Raw genomic sequence first — 20,927 nt, forward strand, 5'->3', positions numbered from 1 at the left:
ACGTAGCACTTCACACCGTTAGAGATAGCTGCACTGGAAGAACTCCCTACTTTTAGGATTGAATATTATAAAACACCAAAATCCTTCCTGCAATTGAACTTTTCTTCTGCTGATGACTCACATGTTTACATTTTTGACAGATGCAATATAAAGAAATAATGAAACAGAAATATTGAACGCACAACTAATGCTTTCATTTTTCCTGAATGTCAGCTCAATATTTCAGCCTGTAGCTCTACTGTGTAGCAGATCTTGCATTCCGGCAGCAGTTAAAATACAAATCCTATGAAAGTTGTATCCCACAGATGGCACGATTAATATCAGGTGATTTAGATCGAAAATTTAAATAAATAAAAAAAAAACCGAGATGAATATAGTTTGCGATCACAATGGCAAGTCATATAAAAAAGACAGGCATATGAATGGAAACACAGGGATGAATGTTTCACGTCTGAGAATGTAATGTGTGTGCGGAATTGCTTCTGGTGTAGAATAGAGTTAATCCGGGGTACCTTATTGTAGCTGAATGCTTTCAATCGAGAATTTTAATGGACTTGTAATTACCGTTATTTGAAATGTATTATCGCTCTTTTGTCCTGCAGAACTACACATCTGCCTGAAATTCGAATAAAAGCGTGTCTCCTTGTGACTTTGTCAGTCCTGATGTCCTTGCGCACCATGACACTGTGGCTCTCTTCACAAGAATATATTCAGATATAGCCTTTCTTTTCCATGATTTCTCACTCGTGGAACTCAAGACAATACATTCCCTAGCAATAATTTTAGTACTTAACTTCACTTTAAAAAAAATTGAATTGACTTAATCCAATGCACTTATCGGTTCTATGTGTCTAAATCAAGTGACTGACACGTTTTTTTTTTCCCGAAACATCTGACTTGATTTGATGTTTATTTATTAAAAACCTTGAAGAAAAACACAAATCTCACACCTACGCTTAAAATCGAACCCACAACTGCAGCACTGTGCATCCATGTGTGGTCTAAATGACTAAATTTAGTACCACAGTATTTATAACGGTAGTGTGTTTATATTAATACTGAGTGAATCGATTACACTCACTTTACAACAATCTAGTGATTAGAAACTTTTAATCAAAATACATTTTTGTAAATTATACTTAATATTATTTATTCAATCTGACTGACAGCTTAGCTTCGCTGGCTTGATGACTGCTACACTGACAAAATCTACATAAACATAAGCAGAATACAGAAACAAACCTAGCTGTAGTACTAATACAGCTAATATTAGGTAAAACATTTTGTTGGTAAAATATATTTAAGATAGAAATTCTGCATTAATTAAAGCTACAGCGAAAGGGTCATAGATAGATAGATAGATAGATAGATAGATAGATAGATAGATAGATAGATAGATAGACAGACAGACAGACAGACAGACAGACAGACAGATAGATAGATAGATAGATAGATAGATAGATAGATAGATAGATAGATAGATAGATAGATAGACAGACAGACAGACAGAGATACTGTAGATAGATAGACAGACACAGACAGACAAATAGATAGATAGATAGATAGATAGATAGATAGATAGATAGATAGATAGATAGATAGATAGATAGATAGATAGATAGATAGATAGATAGATATGTTAAATGCTATGTAGATTTGAGGATTTTGCTTTGTAAAATCTTTTTACATTTTTAATACATGTGATGAACCTGAGCCATTAGATCTTCATCAAAACAAAGACTTGTACATGCTGCAGATAACAGGGGCACCATTTATATAAGTTTTTTTTAATGGGCTAAAGAAAAAGAAAAAAAGCACAATCTGGCCGAACAGAACAGAAGCAGCTCTAGTGGCTTTCAGGGAGTCAGGATGGAATTTAAATGCAAATGCACCCATGTTTTCACTAAAAGGATGCTTTGAGATTTATTTATGTTTTTTTTTCTGGAAACCTATCACATCTATATGCTTTTTGAACATTCCTATCTAGATTTAGTCCTCTCTTTAATAATGTCTATAGTACTGGAAAGGCCTGCGATGCAATCCCCATTCCTGTTATTACTGGAACAGTTTTCAGCCTCTTAGTTATAGTGAAGAGAAATTACAAAGATGTCCTTTATCAGTGGTGCCTAATATTAGCAGGAAACGGCTGGTGTTGGGGCAGGTATTAATTTCAGCCAAGCAGAAGCCACACCTGAGTTTACTAAAAAAAACTGGACTGAGTGTTTCCACCTTTGCGGTAAATGTAAAGGTTTTGGTAAAAACCCTTGTACGGGTGTGATGGTAAGGTGTTAGCAAATATTTGGGATATATTTTGTATCGTGCTATATTTATACATCATATTTATCAGTCCTGACATCTCAGTTAGAGAGTCTTACATGTGACTATTCTTCCAGACTAATCGTAGTGGAGCAGCGTGTTCTTCCAAACGTAGCTGAGTAGCACTCATTAGCAGCTTCACTTCAAAATATTATATAATTCAAAGCAGAAACTATGCATACTTTTGTGTGTAATATTTGCATGTTGTCTGCCCGGTCACGTTGCATCTTGTTCAGAAGGTATCAAATGATGAATGCTTTCTTTACAGACTCTTTCACTTCCTGCTTAATTTAATATCTTCATTTGGCACCTTGTTTTTGAAAAGGACCTACAATATATCTTCCTTTTTGTTTCTATTACACAGGTTTAATACAACAAAAAGTTAATTACAAAAAGGTTTTCACAGCCGCAAGCAACTATTAATCTTGTTTAAAGTGAAACATCAAGATTTATAAAAAAGCCTACTCACTTAGGTTAGCATAGCATTGATATTAAACTTACAGTGTCTTTGAAAACCGAGTGTTCCCTTTTGTGATGTCTGCGTTACGGAGCCTCCAAAAAAGACGCTCCAATAGAAGCTGATGTTAAACTATACGTACAGTACACCTAATGGGGCCTTCAATAGATCATGTGACCATCAAGTATATCTTATGGAGCCTCCAATAGAAGATCATGTGACACTATATACAGTACAGTCCAAAAGTTTGGACACACCTTCTCATTCAAAGAGTTTTCATTATTTTCATGACTATTAAAATTGTAGATTCACACTGAAGGCATCAAAACTATGAATTAACACATGTGGAATTATATACGTACATAACAAAAAGTGTGAAACAACTGAAAATATGTCATATTCTAGGTTCTTCAAAGTAGCCACCTTTTGCTTTGATTACTGCTTTGCACACTCTTGGCATTCTCTTGATGAGCTTCAAGAGGTCGTCACCTGAAATGGTCTTCCAACAGTCTTGAAGGAGTTCCCAGAGATGCTTAGCACTTGTTGGCCCTTTTGCCTCCACTCTGCGGTCCAGCTCACCCCAAATCATCTCGATTGGGTTCAGGTCCGGTGACTGTGGAGGCCAGGTCATCTGGTGCAGCACCCCATCACTCACCTTCATGGTCACAGCCTGGAGGTGTGTTTGGGGTCATTGTCCTGTTGAAAAGGTGGTGTGTCCAAACTTTTGGAAGGTGTGTCCAAACTTTTGGTCTGTACTGTATATGTTACGAAGCCTCCAATATAAGTTAACGTGACACTATACATTATTACATACTATACACTATACATATTGTTTTGTGTAAGCTAGAATTTAATTCAGTTTAATACTCAGCAGAAAATGAATTAATCAAGCACGGTTCTTGAAACAATTCACGATGCATTAATGTCTTCAAATAAAAACAGTCTTTTGTTGACACAGTCTTTTGTGTCAGACTAATCCGGTTGATTTGATTAGGTAAAAGTTTAGAGATGGTATTGTTAGACTTAGACATTTAATTAGACTTTATTGAAAAAAAGAAATATACATCAGGGCACACGTTGATGACAGTGACAAGACACAAGACAAGATATCTACTGGATTTTTCTAGCAATACCGCTTTATACTCTTGATCGGAGGTTTCCTCTACTACACGGACAGACAAGACCACTTCGATGCTAGGCTGCGTTTAGGTGAAAGTATTTTATTAGTGAATGATCCAGTATGTGGCAGGTTGGCAAGTATCGACACTATTCTGGTTTGTACCTCTCAATTCATGAGAATAAAATATTCTTTGTGAACTCTGTCAAGCTGAAATTGTATAAAAATGAGGTGGGAGAATGGCCAGAGAAGACAAAGGGGACATGAAAAATGACTTGAGGGACAAAAAAACAGAAGATGGGATTCGCTTGGAGGGAATGAGGCCGTGCCTGCTGCTAGTGACTGGGTTAATGCACTGTGTGACTTTTAGAGGACTTTGAAAAGTTGCTTCTATTTCTCAGCTATAACGTACGAATATCCACATTCCCTACATGCATATACTCGGCTCACGTCTCAAATGTCAGCGCTCGGCCTTCTCTATCACCCTCGTTTCTCGTTTTCTCAGGGAGATAATATCCTCACATGGCTTTTCGTACCACTGCTATGCTGATGACACGCAACTCATTATCTCCTTTTTTCCCTCAGACACTCATGTTTCAACTCGTATCTCTGCATGTCTGGCAGATTACTGACTTCCCTCCTCTGGCTTCCTGAAGCTGTCTAAATCAAATTTAAAACATGCTTGACTAAACAGACTGGCCCCCATCTCTCTGAAGGCACTTATCAAACTCTCTTCTGCACTGCCTTTTCTTCAAGCTCTGGTACAGCTCTTCCCTCCATCCAACAGGATACAAGTCAAGCATAAAGGCTGAAAATGAACCTCTTCTGGCTGTCCAAACTGTTTCTGGCTGTCTGTACAGACTCAGGACTTAGCTCTACAATTAGAACTAAAATCTCCTTGACCTGTACTTTTTTAATCGGGTTTTCTCTATTGCTTGTTGAACTAAAACTAACACTACCAGGGATTTAGCTTTATAGTATTCTTAGAACTCGAACTTATTTGTACTAGCATGATACGTATTTTTATTGGAGACGATAAAGGAGTTTCTTTGGGAAAGGGCAGCTTTCAAATACTATATTCTGAATGTAGCACACGTACTGCTCAGTGAACAGAATCTTCTTAGATAATGTCTAAAAGACTGTCCAGAAGCTGAAGGCAAAATGAAGTTTGCAATCTGATGCCTTGGAACTGCTTCACTCCAATTTTCTTGGAAACAAAAGCAATGTTTGGTTAATTTGCATGTTATGGCCACTCTAAAGGTTGAGCCACCATTATGGAATATGGTCAAGTCAATTAAAAGCTATTAATCCTCCTGTTATTCATTGGTTAAATCCCTTCTTGGTTTCTCTCAGATTCTGCGTTGCTCAGAATGTTTAGTGGTAGTGAAATCTTGGCTAGTGATAAAAATGGCAGAGCCTTGAATTAAACTTACTTTTTCGGTGAATTGCAGTATCTCAAAAAAGTGTGTATGAGTTACATTCAAGTAACCAATGTTATGCTGGATATCAGATAATCACACTTACATTATGCTGATATTCAATATAAGAGCATGATTTAGTGTGCTATATTGCAAGAAATTGATTTCGAGTAACAATACGGCCAAACAATACATTTTTGTTCCATGAACGGAAATGCGTCAAAAGGAAGTCATGATTAATTAACTGGATAGCTAGCTCACAATGATTTGTACCCTACCGTTAAATGTAGTGATACGGGCATCCTTTTTCCTTTTCCTCTTCATCTGATGAGCTTCGTATTTAAAGTCAGAACTTACATCTACCGCTTATCCGAACTTCTCGGGTCACGGGGAGCCTGTGCCTATCTCAAGCATCATTTGGCATCAAGGCAGGATACACCCTGGACGGAGTGCCAACCCATCGCAGGGCACACACACTCTCATTCACTCACACAATCACACACTACGGACAATTTTCCAGAGATGCCAATCAACCAACCTACCTTGCATGTCTTTGGACCGGGGGAGGAAACCCCCAAGGCACGGGAGAACATGCAAACTCCACACACACAAGGCGGAGGCGGGAATCGAACCCCGACCCTGGAGGTGTGAGGCGAACGTGCTAACCACTAAGCCACCGTGTCCCCCGATCGTGAAGTTATATAAATAAATAAAAAAAGAAAGAAAAAGAAATATATACGCAACAGAAGTAAATGGCTTGTACACCAAGAGTACACATGCTCAAGAAAGAATATATATCAATGTGTTTGAGATTTCAACTAGATACAGGTGCATTACTTTTGGTTACGAATGGTAGAATTTACTGTCTACTCTGCTCTTCACTTCTCCAGATCGTGCTTTCTGGTGGGCGCTCAAAATGTAGAAAACTAAAATGCTAGATTTTCATCCTGATTCATGTCATACTAATTCATGTTATGTCAGTGCTATGCTATTTATACTCTTTTGGGATATTTTTGCCTGTGTGTGAGTGGATCGTTGGTGTTGATTCAGAGAGTGTGTTATGCTTGAGTCCAAAAGTCATCAGTGCCCAGATAAAAGCACTCAAACGAACCATTGATAACTACACTGTGACTTGATTTGTATGCAAAAGCCATACACACCTTATTTTAACTATGGCTTATATCTCAGCTTAGTGCCAGTGATATAAGCTGTGGATCTAGAGTGGATCAGCAAGGGGCATCACATTTATTTTTTACCATGTGTCCACAGGCTTTTTCCTGATATGAGATGCAGCAGAGAAGCTACCACTAGTCACTCAAGATCAAGTAAAATTTCCTGGCTTCGGAGATAAAAGGTACGATGCTTTCACCTTTACTATCCCTGTTATATTACAGATTTTGTTTGGTTTTGACGTCATAGGTTTTGTTTTTGCAGCTAGGTGCTATCACAACTAGCATGTCAAGCTCTTTTTAGTCCGTGTGGGAGGAAAAGGCACGTTTGGAATAAATATGCGCATGAAATTCATACAGTCATAGACTCAATTACTTACGGGTCGACTTGGTATATACAGCTTTATAGATTGGTGTCCAAAGGTCTGTGGGTATTAATGAATATGCTGTCTAGTATTCTTGTCTGAATTAATGCAGCACATTTAATTACAAATATTTATTACATTTGATTATTGTTATTATTTTTATTATGATTATTATTATTTGAAGTGAATTTCAGAGTTTCGTAGTATTTGGTATTTGGTATTCTGTTTGCTTTAATGAGAGTGTAGCACTCAAGCTGGCATGGACAAAGTTTGTGTAAAACATTATGATTCATTTTAGATCAAATCCATCAGAATGTTATCTGAACACGTCCCTCAATCGAGGAGATTAGGCATGAGGAATACCTGAGCTTTTGTACAAAGCAGTAGTCAATCAATAGTCATTATAGATTTAAAGCCAGGACCTAGAAATAGTGCACTCTTGGATATTAAATAATAAATAAATAGAGCAATTCTTTTTATCATTTTTACCAATCCTAAAAAAACCTTCTGTTTATTTCCAAAGTTTGAATGGAAAAAAAAATCCCAGATTTTCAGTATAGTCTGAGAGCTTTAAATTTGGTTATATTTGGTTAATTGGTTATAGATCAAATGTTGAGTAAAATACACTAAGGTCAAACTCGAGTCATGTGTTTCAGTCCCATACGTCATGGACACCATTAGCAGTTATCACCATTACTGTAGCAGTGCTAAAAGCTACCTGTCAGAACATGCCAGAAGCTACCTGCAATGTGTATAATAGCATTTTTTTAGGCAGGAAAGGTAACAGCAGATAGTAGACAGTGCTGCCTTGCTCTATTAAGTAACCTATTGGTCTTTAATAACTGCCATATTAACCCTGACAAGACATGAGAAAGAGGGTAGGTTAATTGTTGTGATAGCTGTAGTTCAGATTTATAGGTGAAACAAAAGAGAGATTGATAAGAAAGAGCGAGAGGGAGCAAGAGAAGAGAAGAGAAGAAAAGAGAAATGATCGTCCTCTTTCAAAAAGACTTGTGACTCAAGCAGTTGATTTGAGCCAATGCCTGTTTTAGCCATGCTAAATAGAGGGCGGAAAAACATACTTCTACTTACTGTGCTCAAATATCTTGATTTTTATTTCATCTGACCCTAAAACACATCTCCAAAAAGTTGTGTGTTTTTTTTTTTTTGTGACAAGCTTGACATCACCAAATTACGAGGAAAATACTTCTTTCATGCATCAAGTAAAGACAAGTCAAGAAGCTTTTTTTGTCATTTCAACCATATATACAGTAGCTGACGCAGTACATAGTGGAATGAGACAATGTTTCTCCAGCACCCTGGTGCTACATAGAACACAAGCAAAGCTACATAGAACAACACAGAGCTAAGGACTTAAAGTAAGTTAGTCCTAGCCACATAAAGTGCATCTGTTTAACTGGTGCAAACAGTGCAAGACAAAAGACAGTGCAAACAAACAATACAAAACACTACAAGACAATAGACAAAAGCAGCGCCGACCAGTGTAAATACTGTATATACAGTACTACAGTACATGTGTAAGAATATAGGAATGAACACTTAATATAATAGCAGCAGTTATATGAGGTATTGTAATGAGTTGAACAAGACAGAAATTGACTGAATGTGAAAGACAGCATGTGCAAAGAGCATAAACAGTGTGCAAAACAGCATGTAAACAGTTTGATATGGGTGGTGCTGTAGATACAGTTACATGGCAGCTACTCAACAGTAGCTTGTCTGTGGACTGTAACATTTGCTTTTCACCAGCTTCTACTGTAGGTCATTTCAGACCTGGATTTTGGAAGTTTTTTCTGATTTTGTCAGACCACTTTCCTAACCAGACATTGCCAGATTTGGGTTTTCTTTCTGACCTTGGCAAAGAATACTTGGGAACAGTTGTTTGTATAGACGATCTCGGTACATGAAGTTGCTTAGAAATTGTATGAAGTGACATTAGCTCATGTAAATGTACCATCCTCTTTCAGAGATTGATGTATTGTTAGAGCTCCCCAGACTTCCCTATTGTAATACATGTCCCTCGGTTTAATGGCTGCATTCAAATGAGTCCTATTTATACGGGCACAGGAAACGTACCACTCGTATTCAACCATAATTACTAAAAAGGGCTTCAGAGGACATGTTAAAGCATATTACAGAAATTTCTAATCCACCAACATCCTAATCTGCAAAGTTGCTGTAGGTATATTTTGAGCTTTTCAGAAGACCCAAAGTACGTAGATATAAAAAAAAGATTTTTTTTTCATATGTGTGACAAGAACCATGTGTTCCAATGATTCTGTCAGAGAAAATGATCAGTTGAATAAAATAAAATGTCAATGCCATTTCTTACATGTCCCTCGTATGCTCATATGAACTTTTGAACCCGGCTGTTGTTGCTCATCAATGCAAAATATTGCTTGTCTTTTTTTATTATTCCTTCCTGTAAGTTTTCTAGTTATTGCTTGAGGGGGAATTTGAAGCATGCCTCTGTGCACTGTTTTCAAACCACCACATCAAGTAATGTATTATTCAGTTTACATTCTACCAATAATATGGGTGACTTATTTATTTAGAGATTTATTTATTGATTTGTTTGTTTATTTATTTAGCTACTTCAACTAGAAACTTTGCTCTGGTGGCTGTGTGTTATAATCTTGTCCCTCTGTGTTGTTTGTTCTAACTTGCTGATGTCACAGTGTCGTAGCGTTTCGTAGCTAGCTGGTCAGCCGACGACAGCTAGCTACTGTAAAATCATACGTTTCTGTTGTAAAGTGAAGGGATGCGTTTCTCTGATCTAAAAGCAATCATGCTGAGCAGGGCAGTGAGGTAGGATTACTATAGCTATAAGTCAGCCGACTAGTTAAAAGTCGGTATGGAGAACAGGGTAACGCAGAGACCCTTTGAGGGGCAAGAATAGAAAGTAAATCATTTAGGGTGTAATAAATCGTATTATACTGTGATTAATTTGGCATTTAACAAATTTAATGTGGAGTAAGAAAATATAATTAACCTGAATTTGATTACTGGATATGACATGCATTTCAATGAATACTGTATTATCACAAATAATACCCCCTCGTGCGGTGTAGCCTGTAGCACTAGCACACTTCTTTTCACTTTCATTTCTGTTCTGTTTTTATCCTCTGTTTGTCTTGTCATTTCCCACGTTTCATCATTAAACTTGCCTGTTTTCAGTTTCATTCTTAATTTATGTGTTTATTTAAACCCTTGTGGTGTGCGCTGTTCTCGTTGCAAACTATATGTTCTGTCTGTTAGTGTCAGAGAAGTTACTGAGCCTCTCTACTCTGTTTAGTAATCCTGTATTATTTTTTTTAAATCTGTCTTGACTTGCCTGTCTTGTCCTGTTCTTGTGTTGTTTTTCCTGTCCATAGCCTGATTCAGACCTGTTTTTCTTTCTTTCTTTCTTTCTTTATTTATTTATTTATTTATTTATTTAGATCTACCTGTTTTTGATTTAGCTTCAGAGTCAATAAAGAGCCCACCTCTATGTCCTCATAGCATTCCTTTCTCCCTGACTTACTCATGACAAATATTTCCTTACTAATTAAAACAATCTTTCCAAATGTTCCTCTTTCCTACCTGAAAAAACAAAAACAAAAAAACATCTAATGTACAGTTGTCAGGACTCAGCCTGGACTTTTGGCCATGTGTGTTTGTTTGTCACGTGTCTGCCCCACCTCTGTTGACTCCTCCCCATTTCTAACGTCAGTGTATTCATCGCTTCCTCATCCTTTGTATTGTTTAGATTTGTCTTTGTTCCTGGTTTATGTATTTACTTTATTAAACCCTACTCACCTTGTATCTGGGTCTGTCTTTCTCCTCTCGTTGTGACAACGGTACACATTCATATAACTTGGAATATTCTGTATATCGTGCTTTTATACTAGGCTTTTTTTAATGCCAACCTGGCACACAACTTTATCCAGAACATCTTATATTTTATCAATTTTTATACAACTGAGCAGTTGAGGGCCTTGCTCAAGGGCCCAGCAGTAACAGCTTGGCAGACCTGGGATGCTAACTCACTTCCTTTCAATTGGTAGACCAGCACCTTAACCACTAGGCTACCACATCCCCTGAATGTATTTGTTCTGTACTAAATGCATTTCACGCTCGCTTCCAGCACAACAGCACAATTCCTTTTTTTAGCACGAAATCATAACACATTTCCCAATTTACAGGCATGTCAGTTAAACATGAGTGATGGGGACAACAAATTTGGCCAGCTATAATTACACACACAGCTCCATAACAATGCGACATGAGACGGCAGGACAGTGATCAGACAGCCTATTTGTCCTTTTTCTCTGGTTGCACAATCATGCATCATGTTTGTAGCATATCAGATGTGGGACTGTGATTTCACTGGATTTCTATTCCTTATTTACGATGAGCAAAACTAAGCTCCTTCAGACCATTTTTTTTCTTCCAGTTAGAAAAAATCTTCTCTTCCCCAGCTTAGATGTATCTAAAAAAGGATTTGTGCAAACATGTTTTTATTTGATTTCTTTCATGTCCATTTACAATGAATGTCATGACTGAAGTGTCAAATTTCAAGAAACCCGTAGGAGTAATTCTTATAAGCCATTTAACCATCTGATGAACTAGAGGTTAAAGAGATACAGAAGGAGAAAACAGTCTTAAAGATTATACACTATATATTGTACCAGTGAATAAAGGGTTGTTGTATCTTGATCCTTGGAGATTGAATCCCAGGTCCACCAAGATATCACTACTAGGCCTTTGAGCAAAGCCTCTTACCTTCAATTGCTCGGTTTTATAAAATGTAAGTTGCATCTGCTAAATGCTGTAAATGTATTATAAATATTAATAGGAAACATTAGTGTTAATTAAAAAAGTAATATTATAGTAGACACTTAGGAATTCAGGACTAGGTGCAATATAGGTGCAAGTAAAAAAAATATATATGCAGTATATATATATATATACTACTATATATATATATATATATATATATATATATATATATATATATACTACTATATATAGATATATACTATATATATATATATATATATATATATATATATATATATATATTATAGTATATTATCTATATATAGTGGTATCTAGTATAAAAATAATAGTAATAATAATTATTATGTTATTATTAATAATAATAATAATAATATTGTTGATTTTTAATAAAAAAATAAAAGCATTTCACACTTTGGTGCAGAGATTACAATCCTCTGTCTATGCAGATAAATCCTATTTGCAGTTTGCAATTTAAATAGATGCTTATTCATTCAGTTGCACAGACCATTTGCAATTATGGCTTAACATTGATTGATGAACAGATACAGCTCCACAGTAGCTCTTGTGGGATCAATATTTATGCCTGGAGGTCAGTGAAAATATCTAACATTAAGTATACCCTGATCTTTAAGATTTATTTTATAATGTTCATATCCTGATATTTGAAATTTCATGCAGTGGTTTTTTCAACAGCTCCCGGATCCAATCCTGATTACACAGGGTCACTGTCTGAGTAGAGTTTTGTAAGTACTTCCATGTCCGTTTGTGTTCTCCGGTTTCCTCCTACCTTCTTAAAACATGATTGTTGGTGGTCTAGCTTCTCTGATTTGAATTGCAAAGTAGAGGCATCTTGATTTCTTAACATTGTTTGTGTAGTTGTTTGTAGTCTAGATCTACTCATGGATAATGGAGGAACAGGCTATTTCTGTAAAGGAGACTAAGACATGTCTAGGGAAACATGAGTCATGTAATTATCGCAATTCCGTTCTTTTTTTTTTTTTTTTTTTTTTTTAATCAAATGACTACACTTCTAATTGTTTAAACAGTTAAAGTTTTACCGGATACAAAGAAAGTTAAACGATGTTATATGAAGTTATTTCTTCCCTGTCATGAATTGTTTTGAATATTAAAGTATTTTATAAGATAGAATTACGTTCAAAAATTAAACTTAAGTAATCTTGACTACTTATCTTCAGATCGAGCTTCCTCAAAATATCAAGACAGTGTAATTTATGTATTTATTTGTTTGTTTGTTTGTTTGTTTGTTTGTTTCAACACACTCTAGTATAATGTACTTTACCAGCCAAGCTGCTACTATGTAAGGATAATAAAGTGTTTACTTTCTCTTTCTCTCTATTCAAATCAATTACGTTCCATTCAGTTTCATTCGGTTCATCCATTTTTATATAATGTTGTTATGACAGAATGTAGATCAATACAACTCATGCAGAGAAGGAAAAAAAAGTTTTGGGTCAGTAGTTGCAATAATAAGAGTAAGAGTAACAATACAACAATTATATTAATAACAATAATAATAAGGAGGAGGTTAGTAGTGGTGAGTTTCAGAGAGAGTCTTTGTGTCACTCACTTTGAATCTCTGTCTTTATCTCTGTCGGACTTTCTGTGTGTTTTCTTCTCTCTGTACATCCTCTGTCTCTCCGACTCCATCTGCAGCACCTGAGAGCTCTAGATAAGCCTCACCGATGCTTGTCTTCTAGGAAGCAGATTACTTTGTAAATGGAGCAGAGTGTAACAGTGATGTGGAGTACAGAGAGAGGGTTACACTGGAGTTTTCTTCACTGTGCACTCGTGTAAGCTTACAGTACATCTGGAATCTCCTGGGTCTTTGTAGCTCAGATTAATGTAAAAGTCATCAACTCCTTCATACTGTGGTGTAATCAGCACTTTTACTGTTTCAGTCAAAGCACCTTTGTTTCTGGATTTTTTTTTAATTCTTTGCTTCTAAAAGTGCTGTTTATCCTTTGTTTTATGTTTGTTTTGGTACTGTTCTGTTTACATTGACCCAGGACTTGACCCAGGTTTAAAAAGCAATAGAGAAATTTAAAAAAAAAAAAAAACATCCTTTACACATATTGTCTTTATATCATCTCCTGAAACAACATAAATAACTTTTCAGATTAACGTTTGAAATTACTAGGCCACATGTGACAATGAAAGTGTCATTTGTTTTGGTGATAAGTTATATTTTGTGTACCCAATTATACTATAATAAAGACCTTGGTGGCATAAATCTAGTAAACAAATGAAAAGGGACGATGTTACAATTACGGTTTATTATTATTATTATTTATTATTATATCGAACTGATTCATCAAATACAGGTGGTGCACAATGACAAACGCAAATGAAACAAAATATTATTGCAGTCACTGGATATGAAAGATAGCTCTTAAAAATGCATCAGCAAATGCAGATGATTCAAAAACTAATTCAAAACACTTTTAGTTAAATCATAAAGCAGGTCCATTTGACCTGAACACCACAGAAGGGTTAGAATAATAGTATTAATCTAATCAGCCTACCTTGATGCCCGATGACGCCTGAGATAGGCACAGGCTCACCGTGACCCAAGAAAGTTCAGATAAGCGGTAGAAAATGAGTGAATGAATGAATAATCGGCCTACGGGGGAAAATGTGGACGAGTTGTGTACACATACTATAGAAGCTAAGGTTACTTTTGAAATGACAGTAAGATTCAGTTACTGAAGCCTGAAAACTGAAGTACACACAGGACCAGGATTTCAGATCCCAGAATCTGCACTTCTTTGGATTTGAATCGCAGGTGTGCTTTAACATAAAAGAACGTCTTACAAACTGCACAATTCCTTATGCCGCATTTTCAGCATTCTAAGTGCTTTGTTTATATATATATATATATACATATATTTTTGTTGTTATTTTTTTGTTGTTGTTAAATTAAATTACTATGCTCTCAATCTGGTGAAAAACGGTGCTTTATAAATGCATTGTACAAAAATACTGCTACAAACAAGTTTCCATTCTTGTATAAGACGGCTGTTAGCAATGCAGCCAGAAAAAAATGATGCACTCACTAAACAAGATGAGCTAAATTTTGGTTCTTATCAATAAGAAATAACCTCTGTTCCTCTGGCTTTAACAACCTTCTGCCATTGCGGATCTGGAATAAGGAAGTAGCTTGACAAGGTAAGTCAATCATGTCACGCATAAAGGGGGAAGCTGCCAGGTCTGTTCAGTGGAAGTGGTCCCCAGACCACCGTTTCAACAAAACCTGTTCTCTAGTTTGCTCACAGACTTAATTTTTTTTTTTTCATAATTCACCAAAAATCCTAAATGCTCAGGGTAAACAGCCTGTTAGTGTTACACAACGCTACGTGTTGACGTCCCTTTCTAGAGCTTTCAAACTGACTGTTCCTCAGTGGTGGAACGAACCTCAGCAAAACATAGCACTATCTTCAAAAAATGGAGAGATAATGGAAAAACCCACTTCCTCTGTGAACAACTCCTAACTTGTCCAAAAAAATGAAAAGAAAGAAAGAATTAATACTCCTCTATCACTCAATTAAAAATGCTTATAGTTCCTTATTTGTTAGTCACTTTAGATTTGGATTATCCTTGTTTTGACCATCAACATATGATTATTTATTTAAGTATTTGTTTGCAAGTATCACAACAAGCATTTAATATAAACTTGTGTGAGGTGTGAATGTGGAACTTGTGCTGAGGTTTTAAGGTGATTCCAAACCAACAACTTACCTGGGAAGACTTTACACTAGGTTTTGGAGATTTAGATTTGGGCTTTGGGAATTTGCTTTTTCAGCAGCCAGAGCATTAGTTACTGTAGATCTTGCAATGATGTCAAACCAAGAGGTCGGGGGTGCAGTACATGCTCCTGTTCTTCACACCGGTGTTCAGTGTATAGAGCTTTTATACAGTAAGCTACCTGTCAGCTATATAGCTTTATGACAATGTACATGAACAAAACATGGACATTTTTATAGATGTCAGGTCAGTTTAGTTCCATAGCATTTAAAAAACTTCCAAACAATCTCTATTGTTTATTCTTGTTTCCTTCCCTGGTTTAGTTCTGCACTAAACATCACATTAGACATGAATCTTTTGAACTAGAGCTGAAAATCGTTCGTCGTCAATTATTCATGTGAATTAATTGGCCAAGAATCGATTAAATGTGGCTTGCAAATGAGAATGCTGTAAAAAAAAAAAAACATGTAATGATTATTTAATAATCATTAGTCATTCATTAGTTTATAATCAGTGTTTTAATGACATATTTGTGAATACTGTAGTGATAATCGAGTCACCTGTAAAAACAATGTTGCTGCCCTCAAAAGCTTTAATATTGCGTTATGTTCTACGAAGAATTAGACGTCTATGTACATAACCTACAGTATTTCTGCAATAATTCTGTATAAATAACAACCATAATGTATTGTAGTATATATTATGTACACAGATCATTACAGCCCTTTTACATTATGTTTTCATGGGATTTTGTGCCAGTAAATAGAACCATAAAAAGAACCGTATCAGTACCATCTGTAAAACAGCCGATATGCAATATATCTGATATTCCCATATCAGAAAGCAAAAATGTGTGAAATACAAACCCTACCTTCCATGCCAGCCTGCTGCACAAATAAAGTGTAGTGTGAAAAAGCATTTTCTGGCCCTGGTGAGTGATGGCGTCTCGTCTGCAGGCCTTTCGGCTGATCAAAGTTAAAATGGGGTCAAGTTGAATTAAAGAGCAGATAATTAAATTTCTCGGATGTAAGAGCAGGCTTCTGCCTTTATCTGCTCCCATGCTGGTTGTCTGTGATATGCATCAATGGATTGTAGAAAAAAAGCATTAAAAAAAACAAAACATTTCTCAGCTTCACCTGCTGTAAATGTTGCACTGTTTGAAGTTTATCCACGATTTATTTATTTATTTGTTTGATTTTTTTTTTTTTTTTTTGATTTTTTTGAGGCTATTGCAGACAAATATAGTTTGGATCCGGTGTGCTTTTCCTGTCATTTTTATTTGGGGTTTTATTTTGCATTTGCTAAAAACACAGTCTTGTCACCATGATCTACAGTAGATGTCATCAGTGGATAGATACACTGACATACAGCGGTCATAGACCAGACATATCCAGACAGATATATATCACTAAAAGGTGAATTTATGTAAGTCGCAAACATTTACACCTGTATAAATAAAATGTAAAAAATGTAAACAGTAACCATTTAAATTCAATATGTATCCAGGTCCTTTATTGAGTACTTTCTAGAAGGTTTAGTATTTCGTATTAGTACAACTACAACTTTGAGTGTTCTTGGATAAGTCTTTAGAATTTAGGCAATTTCTTGTATTCCTCCTGGCCGATCCTTTCAGGCTCAGTCAGAATGGATGATGAGCTTCTGTGAATTGCTATCTTAAGGTCTTTGCATACTGTAGATATTCAATGCAGTTCAAGTCAGGACTTTGACTGGACCACTCTAGGACAATCAGAAACGTGTCCAGAGGCCACTCCAGCAGCATCATGTCTGTATCCCTTAAAGAACATACAGTATTATGCAGCTGGTGAGAAGTATTTTCTTTTCTTTCTTTTTTTTTTTTTGCAAAACACATGAGTGCTATGAGTTCAGTCACATTTTGTCTCATCAGGTCAGAAAATCCTTTTCTCCTTGCTCTCAGGTTTGCTATATTCCTTTTATGCTATTTTCCTTTTCTGTCATGTCACTCTGCCATAAAGGCCTGAATGATAGAGTATATTTCTAAAACAGTTGTCCTTCCACAAGGTTCTTTCATCTCTGTGAAAGACTTACAAAGCTCATTTAGAGTGATTATTAAGTTCTTGGTCCCTTTTATGACCAAGACCTTTCTAGACAGGTTAGCAAGTTTGGCTAGACGGGCCAGGTTTGAGAAGAGTCTGGTGTGGGTTCTCTTTTTTAATTTCACAAGGGCAGAGCGTATTGTACTCATGAGAAGTTACAAAGCTTTAGAATTTCTTTTCTACACTTGTCCAAATCTATGTCAATGACAGTTTGATCACAGAGGTCTATGGAGAGTTCCTCTGACTTCATGACTTAGTATCTGGTGTAAATCATAAGCCTTACACACAGATCCCTGCCTTTGGTCATTACATACAGCATTGATCTTTGCTTGGTGATTAGGAGTAAGCTAATGTCCTCACTGCACTTAATGTCATGCAGGATTTGGGAATCCAGACTGTAGCTCTGGATTTTGATTTTACAAAAAAAATTTTAAAAAAAATATATATATATAATAGTTCACTACCATGGATTATTTGAAATCCTTATCATTTAATTTTGATTTGACCTGATAAGACCTGATAACCCTCTGAGCTACTGCACAAGGATTTCTGCAGCCTTAGTGAAAGAGACAAATATACAACATCGATGCCAAAACTATAAAGGAAATGCGGGGTAGGACCAGGAGACTAGGGCATTTTAAATGTGTCCTAAGGATGTAGGCTGGATCTGCTTCAAGAGGCATCATAAATGAGAGCATGAAAGCAATTGAGTGAGGAATATTCTCTCATATCATCGTGCATCTTGTACTAAAAATTACAATTATCTTTCTCCATCTGTCTAGCTGACTGCGTCACACCGCGTTTAGGATATTTGTGTTGTATTTGAGGCATGTATCAGGATTTATTTAATACTTTTTAGGTTAAAATCAATTACAATAACACTTCAATGCAATCCTTTAAAATGTCCCTCGATTACTGTATTACTCTGTATTACTGAACAGAATGATGGGGGCTCAAGTCCCACCATCTTGCCACTGTTAAGCCCTTGAACAAGGCCCTTAACAAACTCTGCTTCAGGGTGCTGTATCTTGGCTGACCCTGTAATTTGACCCCAACTTCCAAAGCTAATCGAAGAAAATATATAGAATGTATGTAGGACAAGTAAAGACTTCTAAATCATATGTTTATTCATTATCAATAATATCCTTATCCTGGTGGTGGTAGGACATGGACCTGTACTAGAGAGAACAATATTCTTCAAAAAGATATTCCATCAAATTCTGTTGCTTCATCTTGCTCTAAAACTCCCATAGGTGTTAGTTGGGTCGATATCTGAATAGTGAAAAGGTGTATATATGATTTTATTATTTTTTTATATTCATCAAACCATTCAGTGAGTTGTTGAGCCCTGTAGATGGATACATTGCATGCTGGAAGAGATCACTAACATCACGATAACGGAGTCACCAGACCCCCTAACCCAAGCATTCAGCCATGCAAAACGTCTTCTTTGTGACTGTTATAACGACAAACCTTCTTTTAAAGTCACGTGGTGCTTTTCTTCTTGTGGACTCGAGCTGATCTTGGCCTACTCAGTCTTATTGTACATGCCAAAGAACATGGCTATTTTCTCAAAAATGTGTTAAGTGAAAAATCACCTGTGCCTTTTAGAAATCTTTACATATTATCAGCCTCTTCACTAAATGATTCTGCTTCTTTCATCAAATGTGGTGATTACTGAGATCAAGATACTAACTGGTTTAGAGATAGCGCGGATGAGATATGCATCTGCACATTGTATTCCGTCTGTGCCTCATCATCTGCTATTGTTTTTGTTTGTTTTTTTGTGGAGTGGTTGTTCTTGAAAAAGACGATTCAATATGAAGTTTTTGGCAGCAGTAATTGATGAGGCTGGTCGCGAAGGTCAGACAGCCCCATTGTGAACTTCCTACAGGTTTTCCATGGTGAAATATGCTTGCCCCAATATTCTATATTAAAATACACACAACAGGCATAACATTAAAACAGCCTGTATACGGGTCTGGATTCTCTGGCACCAAGACCTTTACAGCAGATCCTTTAAGTCCTGTAAGTTGTAAGTGAGGTCTTCATAGAGCGAAGTCATTTGTCCAGCACATACAGGTACTGTATCACAGATGCTCGATCAGTCAACACCTTGATCTCTTTGTCATGTCCCTCGAACCTTTCCTGAACAATTTGTGCAGTGTGGCAGAGTGTATTACCCTGCTGAAAGAGGACGCTGTCATTAAGGAATACCGCTGCCATGAATGGGTGAACCTGGTGTGCAACAATGTTTAATTGGGTGAAATGTGTCAAATTAACATTCAGGAATATCATGAATACCAGGACCCATGTTTTTTTTTTTGTTTGTTTTTTCCCCAGCAGAACATTGCCCAGATCATCACACAACCTCTTCCTGTTTTTTGCCTTCTACCCCATAGTGTATCTCCAAGTAAGTGATGTATAAGCACCTGGCCATAATGTTAAAGAAAACATCTTCTGGTTCTATTTGATGCCCATTGTCGATGTTTTAGATGTTGGATAGGGGTCAGCGTGGGCATGGGCAGCCACATACACAGCAGCTGTGATGCATTGTGCTTTCTGCCACCTTTCTCTCATAGCCAACACTTTCAACACGTCAACAAAAGAATCTTCTGCCCCTTGAGAGGTACCACTGTAATGATAATGTAATGTCATTTAATGATAATCAATATTATACATGTCACTTTTCAGTGGTATTAATGTTATGGCTGATGGCGACGATGATGATGATGATGATGATGATGATGATGATGATGATGATGATGATGATGATGATGATGATGATGATGGTGATTTACTTCCACCACTTCCACAGCCTTCATGGAATAGGCTTCATATTCATCATGACCCTGACCAGGATAAAACAGTTACTGACAGTTAATGAATGAATAAATGAAAGAGCAATAACCAGAGAACAGATGAGAACAAATTAGACACCGTGTACTTTGTGGTCGATGAGCTTAAGGGCATAGCTTAGCTTCCAGAATCCAGGAAGTAGACAGGAGCAAATCAAAGCAGAACACATTATCACAGGAAGGTGCATTCTCCTACAAGCTAATCTTATCTAGTGAGCTTTCTTCTGTCTAGTGAGAAGTCAATCTTCATTATAAAACCTGAGAAGGTAAAAGTTTGAACTGAAAGCTAATATTAATGGTAAAAATGACGATACCAGTATGTCGCTTGATTTTATACTATTCGTTAGTGGTTAAGTTGATGATCTCTTATTTTAGCTGTGTTGGAGGGATTGACTTTAAGCCGTAGGAATACGTAGTAAAAGAAAAAAACTAAACACTCATTATACAGCTAACTTGCCTTTGTCAGAATAATTACTGTCACATTTCGGCCGCATGTAATTAAATCAGTCTTGTAGCAGTCTGCATGAGCTTCAAGTAACTTGTCGTTTTTTTAATGATTTAAAATAATAAGCTTTTAATGCAGATAG

At 36.4% G+C, this 20,927-nt stretch overlaps 1 protein-coding gene across 1 annotated transcript in view; it reads left to right on the top strand.

The window, feature by feature from the left end:
• Window positions 1-20,927, top strand: part of grik4 (glutamate receptor, ionotropic, kainate 4) — a 369,932-nt gene that overhangs the window by 102,130 nt on the left and 246,875 nt on the right. The window contains exon 2 of the mRNA XM_027174034.2: window positions 6,578-6,662. The gene's annotated coding sequence lies outside the window, so the exon portion shown is untranslated. The remainder of the gene's footprint in view (window positions 1-6,577; window positions 6,663-20,927) is intronic.

Source organism: Tachysurus fulvidraco, chromosome 11 (assembly GCF_022655615.1).
Source record: "Tachysurus fulvidraco isolate hzauxx_2018 chromosome 11, HZAU_PFXX_2.0, whole genome shotgun sequence".
NCBI lineage: Eukaryota > Metazoa > Chordata > Actinopteri > Siluriformes > Bagridae > Tachysurus > Tachysurus fulvidraco.